Genomic DNA, 18,765 nt, shown 5'->3' with positions numbered 1-18,765 from the left:
ATCAAACCAATATGCTTACCTCACACAAATCAATATTGTGTAATCAAATCAACTAAGTCAACTTATGAAGCCTTAGATTCCAAATAAAAACAAATATAAAAGTCATAAAATTCTCTGGCAATGCCATTTTGACAAACTCTTAGGACTAGGTGTCGAGTAGAGCTCACATCCCAATACCAAGTTATGACTTCATCTAGTGTTATGTCGATAAATTTTAATCAAGAAAAATCAAACTCCATGAGGTCATCCACATAATCATAATGTCACTATACTTCAAGAATAAGTCATATAAGTTTCATGTATTCAATGTGTGATTACTATAAGCATGAAAGTGAAAAATATTGAAGTTTTGGATATTTTGAAATTGTTATCAGTAAGATAAGAAACACCATCCATTTTATTTCTAATCATTTGAAAAATTATCAACAATTAGTCCAAGACTTAATATGCAATTTCCTAGCACTCAATATCACTACCCTTCACAGATTACATAATGTTGGTGTTGAGAATCTCGCCAATGTATCCTGCAAACTTATGCCACCAATTTTTTTTTGTCTTGATAGATTTTCAATAGAATCATTGTTTCTACCTTTTGTGCTTGATAATGTATCAATCTGAAGAGATTTCAACAATGGTGATGATTTTTCGGCGAAGATCACATAAAATTATTTTTATTTATTTTATTTTAAGGGATTGGTCCCCCTAGGGTAATTTTTTCCCTTTAAATATAATTTTTAATTATTTATTTTTAACTAAATATTATCATGAATTATTTTTAATTACTAATTTAACATTACAATTTAATTATTTATTATTATTTTTAACTAACTATTATCATAAAATTATTTTTATTTATTTTATTTTAAGGGATTGGTCCCCCTAGGGTAACTTTTTTCCCTTAAATTATTAAAAAAGGGTTTTGATCCTGGTACCTAGTCAAAAGTAGCTGTTGGTCTTTTTAGCCGTTGGAGGATTTGCTCTGTCTATTTAACTTGCTAAGCTGGATCTGTTTCTTCAACTTGTCCTGACGATGAACCACACTGGTTGGTTCGAAACGCGTCACAAATGATGTTTCATGTGATCTTCGCCGAAAAATATTTTGTAAACTTGATATGGATCACAGAAGCCTAAACTCTACTAATGATGATGATATCATAAATTTCCTCAACAATAATGATGATATCATAAATATGCTCACTTGTGAGAGAACTTATGATGATTCTATCATTGATGAAGACACTCATGACCAAGAGCTAAATAAAACACCTAAAGGTGACAAGATTAGATAAGAAAACATCATACCTAGATATGTGGTTAAACTATAAGATTTTATGACTTAAAAGATTTATTTAAAACTCCTACCAATTGTAAAAAAAATAGTTCTTCTATGAAATATGAAGTGATCAATCTAGGAACATATGAAAATCCAAAAAAAGTAAATTTTGGAATAGGTTTTCCGCCCACAGAGAGAAATACTTTCATACTTCTTTTAAAATAGTAGAAAGATATGTTTTCATGGTGATATGATGATCTAGAAAATTACGACAAGTCCACAATATAGCATACAATACCTATTACACCTAATGCAAAAATAATCCCACAAAAGTTAAGAAGGGTCCATGCTAACTTAGAAACTCAAATGAAGAATGATTTGAATAAACTCCTTAGATAAAAAATATGTTTCCATATTAGACACTCTAAATGGCTTTCTAATTTAGTTCCAATTAAAAAAAGAATGGAGAAATAAGGATATGTATAGATTTTAAAAACTTGAAGAAGGCTTCTGAAAAAACAATTTTCCTTTGCCTCATATGGAATATATATTATAATATGTTGTTGAATATGAGCTAATGCCTTTTCTTGACAGTTTTTCAAAGCTCTAATTAGATTTTGGTTAATCCAAATGATCATTTAAAAAATTTGTTTCAAACTAAATGGGGCACTTTATCCTATCAAAAGATGCCTTTTGGATTAATCAATTGTGGCCACTTTATAATTTTTCACTTAGAGCTATATTTTTCTTTTCTTTGATAATTGCATTTCATTATTTGCATATTAAATTCACCCCACAACATCATGGCATTATTCACATTTACCACATTATTCAATAACACATACAACGATATAGAAAGAACAATATCAACATCAATGTATCAGAACATAAAGGAGAAAAAGAAGAAAAACATTAACACATAGACTGAGTAGGATTGGTTAGAGACTAGGGAAAAACCCACTATAGGGAAAACCATTTCAAACTCTTCTTCTTAATAGATTTTCATTGAATGACTTAGTGAAAGAGATATAATAATGATCCATATCTTCAATCATAATCATATCCAACAAAATCTACTAAACAAAATTCATGATATTAACCGAAAAATGCTAATGATCAAAACCTTGCTTCAGAAGCTTGTGTTCAACTGTCGTTGTCTGCAATCTACTATCAAATTTTGCAGTTAGCTAACGAAATGTTTGATCAACTATAAAATTAAAACCCTAGGTATCAACCACATGAATATAGTTTATTTCTATGATTACAACTCAAAATTCTATGTTTCATTCCTGTAGTTGGGAATGAAAAACCATAAAACACATGTGCGAGCTTTGGACCCTGCACTTTTTAACCTGTGCAAGTCAATCTCCATGAATTTCCTCATACCTGTGTGAGACAAAACAAAAGAAGCGAATAAAATAATACTTCATTTCCATGTCAAAATGAGCTCGGGGTCACTTGTATTTATAGACTTCCAAGAGTGTCCAATTTGCTTTAGGGACAACCTGATCAAATGTGGACATGTGGGCTTTAATTCAAAAATACACTTTTCGTTGTCCAAATTGAGTGCTTCAATAGTAAAAAACGGATCTCTCAAAAGTAGGAATCTCATCCCATGGTTGGAATTCATCATTGAGCTTCCAAATTAACATTGTCTTTCATCTAGGGATAAATTCAAACAACATCGTCTAATCATTGCAAGTATCCTATCATCAAATCATATCCTATCTCAATTATCTCCTCGTCAAATGTCATCAATGTTCATCTTCGTTCATATATGGTTATTCCTACTTATCACTTGATTTTTTTTATCATATGATGAAAATTTTTGAATATACAAGAAGAAGAATTTAACATCGAAGGGTAGCCACTACTACCAATTAGAATGATTTCCAGCGGGGAGCCCAATGCTACCACCCAAGAAATATCAAAGAGATTATCATTAGGGATCCCACCTCAACTTGGAACCACATTGGAGAGTTCACTATCAGCCTGGAATCTAATTTCAATGAGGAAGGTCCTATGGGACACTCTCACCTCAAGTCATCACAAAGGAGAGCAAAATTCTTCCACCCTATGTCAAGTAATAGGAGTTATCGCATAAGGGAGCACATATCAACCCATCATATTTCCCACTGATCATCCCAACAATGACCCTCAATATTCATGTGGTAGAACACTTGCATCATAATAAACTTTGGTTTTACTCCTACAAGGACTCTTTGAACCCATTTCTCATGCAGGGAGTGGTATTCCAAACAAGCCCAACTTGTGGGTATGATTCCAATTGAGGTATACTCTGCATAGACCAAGATAGGGGAGCAAACATCTATGACCCTATGGGTGACAAATAGGGGAGAAAAATATACATTCCTATTATCTAGATATCCCCTAACTCCAAGAGCCCTTAATCTCAATTCCTTACCTTGGGACCTCTGAAAGAGGGGAAGAGTTAGCCCAATGTCCTCAATTAATTCGTCTCTCTACAAATCATATACATATTATTGTGATCATATCTCATATTGGCTTCATCAACTCACTAAAGATTTCAATTATCATGTCTCAATAGTAGCAATATCCTATTCATATAGGACATCAAGTCAAATATTATATTAGATCAAAAATATATATTGCAAAATGATCCTTTATTTATCCTCCCTCTCATGGAGGCAACATCGACAAACCTAAGCTTCTCTTGTACTACAACATTGACTCAATATATGAAGATATATCAATCCTAGTTATATATGGTATTATTTGCTAACCATATCCCACTTTTTGTCATCGCAATGTATCCATGTCATATCCAAAACCTACTCAAATAACTCTCCAAAGAGCTTCTTCAACCTACCTTATAGCTATGCCAGAAAAATTGTACTCAACCTTTGCCGAGCCTAAAGCTACAAAATTCTCATCCAAAAATATCTTGCAAGATCTCATACTAAGGAAACAGCAAGATGTGCTCATATTATCAATAATAATCCCAAATAACATCAATACACCCATGCAGTCTATTTTAACGGCTACAACCACCCTCCAAAATTTTTCCTTAGCCTATTTTGGAGCCATCCTATGAACCTTACACAACACTTTTTCTTGCTTCGTCAAGTACTCAAGCTTCAAGTGTTTTCCTCATACAAAGGTAGCCTATCGATCACAATTGATCCATTCCCCTCACAAGCTACTCAAATGGACTTGGTCTAGATGTAGGCTGAGCATCTTCTCCTTGAAAACTGCGCATTTTTAGAGGGCAACCATCCTTCCCTCCAGGAATTGCGTAATGCTTTTTGACAGACTGCTGGGCTCCAGGATTGCGCAATCCTTCTAGCCAACCCTCCCAGTAGGATTTGTGCAAATTTTCCCACCAAAAGGCTATTCAACCCAGGATTTTCACAAATCTGGGCAGCAATCAATATCTCTTCCTAGAAATTGTGCAAATCTCATGGGCAGCCAACCCAACTCCTAGCCAAAAATGCCCATTTTTCTCCAACAGTCGAGCAGTCTCTTGCATGTGCAGCTAAGTTGATCGATTCCCTCTAGGAATGAGAAAAACATACTTGCAGGCATGGGCTTCTTCTCCCAAGGCATCATGCAAAGGCATCCCTTGTTTCAGGGATCTATGTTTAGCAGTTGGAGGTTACATGCAAGGAGTAATTTCGAAACCTCCCACCAAGTGATGCTTCCCCTAGATTCGTGGCATGCACATCACAACCTTAATGTTATAAAAACTAATCAATCAGAAGCTACAAAGCTCATTCCTCACATCTTGGAGCAGTCGGCACATTCAGCTTAGTTTTTTTGGGGTAAGCCCACTTCCCATGCCCTTTGCTGCATTTCTCTCTCTTTTTGTGTTTTTGCTTGTAGGAATACTGTTTGGTTGTTTTCTTTGAATGCTTTCTGTCATTTACATATATACTAGCTTGCCCTAGTTATATTTCAACTTTCATTGCTATCTCACTGTTGTTGCATGCATGAAATTGTTTTGCATGGACATTCGCCCAACCGGTGAATTGCCTCACCCACATGCATGTTGATCTATATACTGAATATTTCATTCATGTTTTGCATGCACTATTAATCACTTATGCTATCACTTAGTGTCACCATGCATTCACTGACTTACTTTCTTTTAGTTTCCCATCGATGAGTCAGGCCAACCTTGGCCCGGGCTCTGCCTTCACCAAGGCTGCATTGTGCAATCTGGGAAAGGAAGGCTCACCTTCCTCTCCAGAAATGTGCATTCTTGCTTCGAACTGGTCTCCAGGACTATTTTGCGCACTTATGGAGGATAGTGGCTACTTGGCCCAAGAAAATGCACAAATCTGTCACTGGGCCATCAGTCCTTCCTAGCTGGAATTGCACATTGTGCAATCCCACCAGTCAACAACCAGATTGGACTGTGCATTGCTCAGTTCCATCATTTAGTCAGTCTCCTAGCAGCCTAGATTGTGCCTTGTGCAGTCTTGGCAATCAGTCTCTCGACCTCCCGGCCGAAATTGTGCAACCTTCATGATCATTCACCCAGGTATGTTGCAAGACAGTTCTCATGTTCATTTTGGTTTTCGACTGACAGATTGCTTGCTATGAGTGTTTCTATGTGTCCAGGTATTGTAGGTGTTTATCTACCTCTTAGTAGTATAAGTAAAATGGTTTCTAGGGGAGTAGAGACAGAGACACCATTCAAAGCACACTTGGGGATTCAATCGATCAAGTGTCTATGGACTTACCTACCCATGAAGACATCAAGTTGTTTGTAGACAAGGACATCAAGATATGACACCGACAACATCACAACGAGAAGAATCATGAACAATAGTTGAATATAGCATACAAAATGCAATGGATGGAAGAGGAGGGTTTTTGACAACGTGGAGGTGAAACAAGGTTGCAAGCTCAAGCAGGTCCATTGATAATGAAAGAAACTTTGGAGAGTTTGGCTATGAAGTGACGGTGTGAAGGCAAAAGTTGGAACAAAGAAGGAGTTGCATGTGTTGAAGTAGCAACTCAGGAAGAACATGAAGTTGCACAAACAAATGAATTAGTTACAACAGGCAGGGAAATTTTTAAGAACCACCCTAAATTTATATGTATAATAAATGGGATAATCCCCATGACACATAGGAAAAATGGGAGGCAATTTTATTAATAATATAATATGTATATATAATTTTTTTGGCGAATATCTCACCAGATTATATTATCTTGTATAGTGATGGAGAATCTGTCACTGAATTATAAAATCTTGTAAGATCTTGGAAAATCTTTTACTAAATGATAAAACATTGTGAAGTCTTGGCGAATGTTTTGTTAAAGTATGAAACCATATATGATAATAAGAAAACATATTCATTAAACTGTAATATACTAACATACATGTTTGGAAAAAGAAACATAATTTTCTCTTCCTACAAACAATGTTCCAAGTGTTTCAGTGGCTGTGTTTGTCAAGGTTCTTACAATACACTCTTTCATATTCTTCTATTAGTTTTGATAATATTCCACAACAAAGTTCTTGTAGGTGTTGATATTGACAAGGTAGGAGTTTTGTCAAGGTAGGAGAGATTAATCTTTTCTCTACAACTTTTGTCAAGCTATCACTTTTTGCAAATTATCAAAATTCTTTCTTATTCCATAGACTCCAATTGCGAGATAAAATAAAACACATCAAGTTTGTTTACCCCAATACGCCAACAAGTAGCAAGCCCCAACTATATTATATAAGAAAGTATTAGGTATCCCAAAGGCTTGAAGGTGATCTAATTGAAAGAAGTGACCATTGTGAGAATCCTTCCAATCAATATATGAATATATAAATGTAGATTTATTATTATTTTAATTGGAAATCTTGAATTAAATAATAAAATTTAATTACGTCTCTCCCAATCTTATTAGCATAATTCACTACCCTCTTGCATTTTTTAACAGCGTTGTAACATGTAGATTAATTTCCTTTTTGGTGAACAATCTCCACCTTTTAGGAAAATATGGTGTAGTGGCTCCAACCCCTACACATCATTAGGAAAAACTAAGAATATATATGGTACAGTGGCTCCAATCCTTACAGAACATTACGACAAACTAAGAATAGCACAGAAGATGAAAGGTTGTACAAACCAACTTATTTTTCAAACAACTAATCCTACATCAGTACCTAAACCTTTTCATGAAGATATCATATTGAGAATGTTTGAAAAATGGTGAGAAATCTTCTGCGAGGGTGATGCGGAAAGAGTGATAAGGTTTCATTGTTTTGAATTTTTTTTGTTAAATTAGGAAAGGTTAAAAATCAATATTAATGGACATATTGGTATTTTTTACTAAATTTTGTGAAGTGACTAAATGTAGCTTTAACCATTCACCTTAAGATGTTTTTACAATATAATTTCCTAAGTCTATTTAATATCTTCATTATCATAAAAACCAACCTATATCCATCTTAACTCCACATCTACCTCTCTTAGGGGGATGAAATCTATTTATCCCTCTCAGCACTTGGTAGACCCAGAATTAAGATGGATCTAAGATGATAGAATTTCCACTTTAAATAGTCTATGCTCACATGAATACCATGGTACTACCATGGGTCAATACCATGGGTTATCATAAACCTGGAGCTTAAAAATTACTATTAGTAATTTATAAAAATTAATAAAATTAATAATTGATTTTTTTTTCTTTTAATTTTATTTTAACCAAGTTAAAATGTTTAACATACATTAATTACAACATCCATTTTTACTCTTGATCCACCAAGCCCCCAGAGGGATCAAATATTTTTTCAGTCTATGCTAGTTTGCATATCACAATATTTGATACCTCTCAGGGCTTAGTAGATCTAGAGTAAAGATGGATCTATGCTAGTTTAATTCCCGCATTTAAATAGGCTACATTCCACGTGAATACCATGGGTAAATACCATGTGCCATTTTTATTTTTATTAATACTAATATTAGGGTTAATAATGTTTTTTTGCATGCTATTAATAATACTCTAGCCCATGGTATTTGGCCCATAGTATTTTTCCCATAGGTTTCACCTCAATATAATGCATTTTTTGAGTGTTCATAAATATAAGGTGACTTCCACGGATGCAGGTGCTGGAAATGAGAATTAATGCGATTAGACAGTGGTTGGGCGGGGCCGATTGCCACCTTCCTGAACTGCACATGATAAGTGGATGGCTACACAGCATAGTGCGTGGCGCACCTGCATGACCATCGCTCAGGGTAAGTTATCTTGCTGGTTCAGCTGGAACGTCAGGTTCATAGCGGGAGAGTTAAGGTTCACACACATTAGCGTGCATCAGAGGGATCATACCATTAAGGGAGCAGTAATGGGAGACAACTCCCAAGACAAAGCTTGCAATCTTAAAATTGGAGGCAGGACGAGGGGGATGGTAAATCTGTTAGCGCTGCCGCTCTGCCGGCACTCCTCTGCGCGTGATAAGAATCTCAGAGAGAGCTCAGGGAATTGGACTTGGGTGCTGGTTATCTTGGTCCTAGCTGCAAGGCTGGTCGCTCCCCTCCCCGAGTATCGCTCAGGTATTTCTAGTCGGCTCTCCTGTCCTTTTCTCTCGGCTTCTGATTTCTGTGTGTGTTTTTGGTTTAAGCATAGATGCAGGGACTTGGAAAACCCAAAGAAAGTGTTCACTCTAGGCAGAGGAGGCTCAATTGGGAGGCATCGCCGCATCCAAGCAAACGCCCCACAGGAACTTCTCTGGAGTTGGACCGCGATCACTCGCAGGATGCCTCGTCTGAGACCGAGAGCAGGCAATCGTCGAGGGCAGGGGAGAAGAGCCCCCACAGACTCATCCTCCAGCGATTTGAACCATCCTCCAAGAAGAGGGCTTTCTTCTCGCAGTAGAAGAGGAAGGTCTCGAGCCTCTGACTCTTGACCTGGTTCAATTCCTGCCACAGGGTCCACCATTTTCACCTTCGACAACGCTCTCATTAGGCCCAGAATCACAGCCTATTTCACTGTGGTGTTTCAGGAGGAAGGCTCAGCAGTTGACTGAAGGACACAAGAGGATAATTCGAGGGCTATGTAGGACCCATCATCATCTTTTCAGTTGAAATCAGAGATCATGCCTCAGCAGGGAATTAAGGAGCAAAGAAGTAGCACGTAGGAGCCGATGATGATGGATCTAGGTACTGATGCCCAGAATGCGACACAATTAGAAGAACCACCTGACATGGGCTAGTGCCAAATTACTGAAGAGCCCATTAATGAATAGGAAGGTCAACCATGCTTCTCTTATTGCAGAATGCCCCTGTCCACAGGGCAAGGATGCAGAGTTTTTGTCACTATGTTTTGTCACTGTGTTTTGTCAGAGGTCATGTTTTTTTGTGACTGTCTTGTGTCTCTGTGTTTATTCTCCCCTGGTCTCTTATTTTGGAGTTTTTGATTTGTCTTAGGCTCCAAAGATCATTCCCCTGTGTGGGAAACAACATCAGACATTTTTCAAATATTTATATGCTGGATAGAACTGCTTCCTGCAGGAGTAGAGTGCTTGACTACGGTCATGTTGTATATTTACCACCTCTTTTTTAATATAATAGATTAGTATTACACAGAAAAAAAAATATAAGGTGACTTATGGAGTAAATATAAAAAAATGTTTTATTTGTTTACCATACCTCTCGTTTATCTATATTTTTATTAATTTACCATAGCTCTTTTACAAATATGGTATTTGGCCCATAGGATTCACTTAAATAAAACCTCTTTTTTGAGCCTTCATAAATAGAAAGAGGGTTATGGACTAAATATAAAGAGGGTTTTATTTATTTACCATACATCTAGTTTATTTATATTTTTATTTATTTACCATATCTTTTGAGTAAGTATTCAAAGAGGTTTTATTTATTTACCATACCTCCACTTTTTTTATATTTTTATTTGTTTACACCCTTGCATGTATATAAGGTGACTTATGGAGTAAATATAAAAAGTGTTTTATTTATTTATCATACCTCTCATTTATTTATATTTTTATTAATTTACCATACCTATTTTATAAATATGGTATTTGGCCCATAGGATTCACTTAAATAAAACCTATTCTTGAAAATTAGGGCCAATGGAAGGTTGTAACTCCTAAGTTCAAGGGCTAAATTTACCTTTTTTACTCTCTCCCTTAAAATAAGGTGGGCTATTGAGGTGATTTGTAAAAATGTACTATGATACACAATATTCGCTCACTAAAAATTTGAAACCCCTTAATTTTGCCAAAGGGCGAACATTCGCCCCTAAAATTTTCCATGACAACAGGAACAGGAACAACAGTGGGCACAACATGCACTCACAGATGAAACTGTTCCCGTACAAGTTAAGGATCCATCCTAGTAGCTGACATAGAACAAACATGGTGGGAAGTGTTGTTGATCATATGCATGGATTCAGTAGCATGCACATCATTGAACGCACACATGCAATCGAACCCATTCAACACACTCACCAAGGAAAAGACAAGAGGCATGTCCAAGTGGGCTGAACATGTACTTCAACAAGTTGATATGCATGACCACTATCACACACTTGAAGATCAGTACGGACACTATGCATCAGTGTGTTGTCGGTTCAACCATACCCAAGAAGACCATGCACATGTTAGCAAACGAGTTGGATGAAGGGGCCGAACCAATGCACCTATTGCAACGGAGGCAAGAGTTTTCTTCAGCAAGATTTCACCATGAGGTGCATGCACACCATCCTGGATGACCAAGCTTGGCATCAGCTCACCACCTTCACCATCACAAGCATGTCAAAGAGTTTGTCTCACAACAACGGACCGAGTGTCAGTGATGTCTTGCAAGGCTTGCTCAAGCCATGTTGTCTCACATGAGTACATGTGCATTGTAATGTTGAGTCATGTCAAGTGTAAGTCAAGTGTCAACAGTTGGATGTAACAGTCATAGAGTAGGTGAAGAGTCATGAGGGTAGTTTAACTGTCACAAAGGGGAATGTCAAGGGTCACCCCACCCTTTGCTATAAATAGTCCCTCTTAACTCATTATATAGACTTTTGGTCAAGCAGGCTTCTACTAAGACTATCTTGAAGAAGGCTTGGACAGTATTATAATGCGCCTTGGCTTCTCCACTACACGGAGTTAGTACATCTATTTGAAGGAGTAGATGGATGTGGCTGTAACATTCCACTATTGGGGCTAGTAGGTTTACATGGTGTATTGATTGAAAATTGTGCTAGAAAAGAAAACCTTTGAACGGAAAAACGCGCAACAAATAAGATCTATGGAAACAAAAGAGAACAAGTCATAAAATGAGACTAACTGTGCATATGAAAGAACTTAAAATGGATCAAGTAATCCTAGATCTAGGATCAGATGCGTATGTCCTACCTAAGCAGACATGGGAGTAGATGGGATTGACAAAGTTACAATGGTTGCCAATCCAATTGCACATGGTGAACCAACAAAAGATTATTCTGATGGGTTGACTACATGGGGTTATTGTCGATATTGAGGGAGTAAGTGTAATAGCAGATTTTGAAGTCATTGAGATCATCGATGATAGTAATCCATACTTGTATTTACTAGGAATTGAATGGGTATTTGATATGGATTTTATAATTAACTTGAGAATGACATTATGGAGGAATGATTGGAGCAACTAGTCGTTCTGGAAGAATATCGCTTCATCGCAGGGTTCCATCAAGAAGTACAAAAGGCGAGGGAAAAATTACGGCATGATTTACATATCAAGAAATGAAGCTATAATAATGGTGACTTGGTTTTATTATATGATAGTAAGTTCACGAAGTTCCCAGGTAAGCTCAAAATGCATTGGTTGGGAACATGCATTGTTAAAAATATCGTCAATGGTGGCATAGTTGATCTCATGAATTTGAACGAAGAACTATTCTCTTCACGTGTGAATGGAAGTCGCCTGAAGATATATAGGGATGATTTTTTCCCTAATATTTCATAATGACTATATGGATGCAAAAAATTCTTAGTGCTACAGGCAGTTAAAAGGAAGCATGGAACTCTAAATAACTCTGTCGAAAGACAGTTTTGTCGAAGTCTAGAGAATCCACGATGTTCAAGAGCCTAGCATAGCTGAAGGAATCTATGATGCAGAATCGGTGGCTGCGTAGAAAAGATGGGTCTAGTAGATCATGTCCAAAATATGATTGTTTCTAGTTCTATAGTTGATCTGATAGGGAATTTTCCATTAAAAGGAGCAGGGGAAATTCATTTAAGGCAAAAATATGGGAAAATTTGCCACCAAATTCGCATTATGAGGAAGATCTAAGGATGAAAAGACAATTCGAATTTATAATTATCTATAAATATCACACCCCACTGCACATTTGGACACTTTACTTCTTGATAATTCGTCATGTGTTTTTACACTTAAAGAGATGAGTATGTTGCTGCATGTCTAGTTACCTGAGTTGGGAGGAAGTTAAGCAAGACTTTTTTGAAAAGAGGAGTCGAGAACATCATGACTACAACACCACAATTCCACACTAAAGAACCTAGGTGGCCGAGGAAAGAGATAAAAAGTAGTAGAAACCACAGAAGGTACTAGTAAGACAGTCACCACGAAAAATCCCTATAGAACTAAGAATGAAAGAGAAAATGGAAAAATAGAAATAGGCAATGGAGCCGTAGGACTTGGATAAAGAAGAGTTGAATGAAGGGATTGAGGATATCTTCACAGAAATAGTGGAACCAATTTCTCGGTTTCCACCGTATATGCCACTCTGGAAGAAAACCTAAAAAGTAGTTAAGGATCTAAAATCTATCAAATTTAAGATATTCACACCATTGCTACCAAAAGAAGTGCCTATTGAAGGTGAATTATTGGCAAGAGTCCCCTAGCTCCACATGGAAGATTGGGATTTGAGCGACCATGAAGTTTTTTTGTAACTTGACGCCAACAACTATCTGAAGGTGGTGTACTATGAGGAGGCTGGCATCACAAGAGTTGAACCAATGAAATGAGAGGCAGGTATTCAACAAGTAGGATTGTTGAATATGTTGTATGTCCCACATTTTGGACTAAGAAACATCAACACTATTTGTGTGTGCCAGTTGTTGGTGCTGGTCCATGATGGGTGCCTATGGTTGGGAGAACCCATCCCAATTGATGATATGTTGATACAGAGAATCAAAATGTTTCCCTATCAAGGCACGAACCCCGAAGATGATTTTTTTGGGAAGTCACTTGAGAAAATGTTGGTGGACCAAATGAAGAGTGACTTCCAACTTATCAAAAGGTCTAGGGGATATGCCATAAATTTAATGAGAGATGAAGTTGTGTGGTTTGCTAAACAAATCTTGGCAGGAAAGATCATGAGAAAGTGTCATTAATATGAACTGTCGGCACTAGTCGTATCCTTGGCTACGAAATGTAGCAAGGGGGTTCAGTTCAATAGGGCATATTATATTTTCCAAGAATTCCTTGAATATTTCCGTGAAGCACAGGAGGAGGAAAAATCATTCCACTACGCATGACTCTTATTGTTGATCATGATGATAGCTTGGAGGATGCTAGCTAATTCACATCTCCCCACTACGGATCTGGATTTGTGTGAGGCTGCCAAATTTTCCTCACTGTGGGCAGCAAAGGACACTACCTACATTATAGAAAATAAAATGTTTTGGGTGTTATTTGAAATGGAACTGTGAATGGTGATCAACCAAAAGCCAAGGTTGTCACTGAGTCTATTCAAGGAATATCCGCACATCACTGTCTTCAAGGCCGATTTCCACCATGTGTATATCTGCACGAGGTGTGATTTGATGAAGACATGGATGAAGTTGCCATTTCTGGTCAATGAAGAAGATATCACCCAACTAGTCCTTCAATTGTCGATTGATTGGCTCATTCTGACAGAGGTTGCGACAGGTGCACAAGGGACTAGTAAATATGTGTCGCAGGAAAAGAATAAGGTGATTCCAAAGGTAACCATTGATGTAGAAAATAATACCATGGGGGAACCAGAGTGTAAGGAAGAAGAAGAATATCACATAGAAGAACCTGATCCGGGTGGTGAAGGCCCCTATGTAGACTTGCAGGACATTGATTCTCCATTTATTCTAAAGGAGTGGAAGAAGACAAGTGCGAGAGGTGGATGTAAAAAGAAGAAATTTGATAAGTCCACCAGCATGTAGGCCATGGTGCTCACTGAGGAGAACGTAAATGAAATTGGAGACACCATCTGGGTTGTAACAGAGGAGATTTGGGGAAACATCGAGGATCAGTACAAATTCGTGCTGATAGAGGTCTAAAAGGGCCTCAAAGAGTTGTAGTTTCAGGCGAGCTAGGTTGAAGTGAGGTAGTCTCAAGTGAGCGTGGTACGAACAACATCATGAAATGGGCATTCGGTACTCACTTAGAGCTCTGCATGGTGCGCATTCCTGATGAATATTTTCCACTAAATAATGTTGATGATAGGGAGTGTGCATAACGACTTAAGAATGTAAGTGTTTAACCTCACAAAAATCCCTATGCACGCATTGCATGAGCTACACCAAGGTGTAGCATATGAACTTAAGGTGTGAGAGCAAAGTGCTCGCATGGTGATCAAATATGCAAAGCTCACTAGTAAATAGATGTGTGATGAAAAAAAATCTCTCTAGGATCCCGATGAAGCAGCTACATGAAGAAAGCAACCAGAGTAGGCCATTTCCAGAATATGAGTGAGCTTCCAGACCTCTAAATTCAGTCTGAGGCTGCTTCAGAAACCAAAGTGTAGTAGCTGATAGACACATTCAGGGAGTCGAAGGCATAAGTGGATAAGGTTTGTTTTGATCTACAAATGAAAATCAATGAGCTTCAATTAAAGCTACATCCCACCATTGCACTTGAGATCCGACAGCAGTGTGAGGCTTCCATCAAAACAAACATGGAAAAGATCGATGGTACATTCAAGGACTATAGCCAATTATTTGAACACTAGAACTCTGGGCCTCATTGTAGGAGGACCCATAGGTGAAAAAGATTGAAGTAGCAATCTAGCATAAGAAACTATAGTACAATGAGATCAACACAACAACACGCACCTTAGCACCTGTGCAAAAGTTTTCCTGGTTGAAAGAAGGGACATCCCTGCAACCACATAATGAGGAACTGTATAAGAAGATGTAGATTATCATTACGTGGATGCAGACTTGGGAATAAGAGTTAGGGAAACTCTCGTAGACTGTTGAAGGCAAGCTCAAAAGTATGCAACAAAATGTAGCAGACAATCATCATAGCAGCCAAAGGATTGACTACAAAAAAGTTGGTTGAAGAGGTTCGACATGTAGCAATATAATGCTTGAACGCGCTTCACCCAGTGAAGTCTTCGTTAAAAAACTTGAAAGAAAAGATACAGAGCCTATCAACAGAGTGACTTGAGGATGAGTCACATATTTACATTGGGGGCCTGTTAGGATGGGGTTCCCTCGGTCCAATTTTGACTAAGTTTTCTAAAAGCCTCCACATTTTAAGGAGTGTAGAGCACACCGCGTAGGTCATTAGGAATCAAGAGGTTTTAGGAAGGTCAAAGCCCCTTAGTTTTTGTATTGTTTTGAGCTCCATCCATGGTTTGCAGACCATGATATTTAAATAGGAAAAAGTATACAAAGGGATGGCTTAGCCTGTCTAAGCCAATACAAGATGTTATGAGTGATACTTGTCTTTAGAGTCTATAATCTCCTGTATTTGAGTGAAGGGGAAGGATCCTACTGCTATGTGCGTCGAGACCTTGGTAAGTCTATAGCTATGTGTGTAGGCTCTTGCAGGTAAGTGTACATGGTGAGCAGACTGTATTATTGAAGAACTAAAGTAATAAAAGATAATTTTGAAGCATATTTGTGTTCTACTATCTACTTTATAGTTTATGTATTTATGTATGCTTATGTTTCTCTATAACTTATCTTATCTATAATTGCATTGTGAAGGCTTGAATGTGTTTCTTACATTGAATAAGGCATGTTGAAGTAGTTAAGCACAACTTATAGATTTGATAAGCAAGGAGACTATTTACTACCGTGTTTATAAAAGTTATTGGTTCACGAAGGTCGTATTGAGAGCTAAATCAGGAGAAACCCTACAACCACAATCATACCCGTCTAGGTGCAGAAACCCGATTCTAGCATCCCTCCATATTAACTCGGGTGAGATTGTGATCTACACTGCGTAGGTCATTTCCGAAATGGCTGATAATATAGGGTTTTTGTTGGTTAGCTTTCGGCTTAGGGGGCCTGACCAAAGTTCAGAGTTATTCGTGCCAACCAACAAAACCCAAATTTTTGGCCCTTTCGGTAACAACCTGTGTAGTGCAGGTTGTAGTCTCACCCGAAGCAGTATTGGAGGATGCTAGAACTAGGTTTCTATATCCAGAGGCCTATGTAATGGACTTCCCGAGGGTCTACATCTTAGATCTTCCTTCACACAGATCTATTGCTTCTAACTATCAACTTGTGCAACTCTATTGAGACGACCTTAAGACCTTTGCAAAGGTATTCGATTGTAAAGAGACATTTTAACTACTTTTGCACAATAAACTAGAGATTCTGTAGGATTTATATCTTAGATCTTCCTTTGTGCAGATCTACCCTTTTCGAATAGTAAACTACAACAACTCGATCTTACGTCTTTCCTATCTCCGCGAAGGAGGTTAATTATACTTATTATGCATAAAAATTACATATCTAGCCCTTTCATGTAGAAATAAAGCATTAAGTTGTATAAATAAGATTATTCAGCAAAGAAGAATAAACTTAACAGAAATAAAGAACAAGGCACGGATGAAATAGATTTGATCCAAAGCAGTCTTTATAATATTTAACATTCAGTTACAGATGCCTTCTGCTTTGCATACCTAGCTGAATGGGCCTGCGCACTCAACTGTAGGAGCCTTCCCCTTTCACATAAGTGCAAGAAACACAATTTTCCTTCCTTAGCACCTTGACCTTACAATGATTTTCTATCAAGTTCTATCTTTAGACTCGCTATAACTCAACTATATATAGATTTTTCATTACAATACCATGGCTCGCAGCCCATGGGTGAGTCTCAAAACTGACCTATCATCTACCCATACAAGGGACTAATGCCCCTTTGACTCTTACTTAGCTTCACGCTCTGTTTCCTTATTTCATGGAGACTTTCAATTATTTTAAAAAATTATTACAAAACTGTAAAAAAAATAAAAAAATTACCCTAGGGACCTTATCCATATAGGCCCCCAACATAAATATGTTGACTCACTCTTGAGTCACTCAGCTAGTTTCTCCACTTTCTGGTAGTGTTTGCTGAACTCCATCTTCAAGACTTCAAGGTCTGTTATGCTCTGTACAGTGGCCTTCTCGGCTTCTTCGACTAGCTTCTCTGTAGTTGGCCCCTCCATTACAAGGCGCATGGTCCTCTATGTCTGCTAGAAAGTTTTCAGCTTCTCTTGGAGAGATAGAGTAACCTATCTTGCTTCCTCTGTCCATGGATGACACCAAGCCTTCAAAAATTTCTCCTTGTGCTACAACTCCTCAACTTGTGCTGAAGCACCTTCATTTCATGTAAGCATGCAAAGCACTGGATTCATGCCAAAGTGTCCGCAGTCACCCTAATCTCGTTGACTTTAGGTTGTGACTCTCTGACCTCTGTACCCAATCTTTGCAAATTTGAGTCCTCTTGCAAAGTGGTCCATATGTCCATTGCATGTTCAAAGAGAGAATTTCATTTTGTGACTCTACTCTCCAAGGTAGTAATATGTTCCCTGATTGTTGCGCCGCGCTGCTCCCTAACCTCTAGTGGAGTAGTCTGCTACATCTTCAACTGTAATTCTGAGATCCTCATCTACAAGTCATAAGTAACTCGACCTACTTGTTATCACTCTAAAATATCTCTAGGGTTGTGATGAAAGAAATGATAGAGGTAACCACAAACCTACTTTTGAGATCAAGATCTCGCCTTTCTAATGCTCAGAGAGGGCTCTCTCTTTATGATTTAACTTTATGGAGTTAATTGATTTTAGGCTAGTTATTTAAGCTTGATTTGGTTTTGATTTGATTTGGTGGTGGAATCACTAATTCAGATGGATAGCTAAGTGTCTTTTTACCATTGGACCATGGAGTCCAAATGTCAAGAAAATAGGACTGAATCAAGTTATAAAGATAGTGTTCATAGGGCAAGCTGGCTGAGTAAATTCAGATCTTTAAGGATGGATGGTGAAGTGGTTTTCCAATCGGGGTCAAGTAGTTAAGGATTCCTCAAACCAGATAATGAAGGAAATGAAAGAGGTAAATCGAAACTAGGGAGCAATGAAGAATTCCCTACTCTGGATATCAGAAGAAAATAGAAAAATGAATTACTATTCAAGACAGAGTATACTTAAACAAATTTTGAAGTAAAATTGTAGTTATTTTATTCAAATTGGAAACACATGTATGCTTGTGAAATACTTAAGAAAATAAAAATTAAACAAATGAAAGATACTTTACTAAAATGACTCAACACATGAATCCTATAATGCAATGCCTT

Source organism: Pinus tabuliformis, chromosome 8, assembly GCF_031772625.1.
Source record: "Pinus tabuliformis cultivar Carrire ecotype Pingquan chromosome 8, CPIR1, whole genome shotgun sequence".
NCBI classification, from domain to species: domain Eukaryota; kingdom Viridiplantae; phylum Streptophyta; class Pinopsida; order Pinales; family Pinaceae; genus Pinus; species Pinus tabuliformis.
This window is presented reverse-complemented; position numbering follows the sequence as displayed.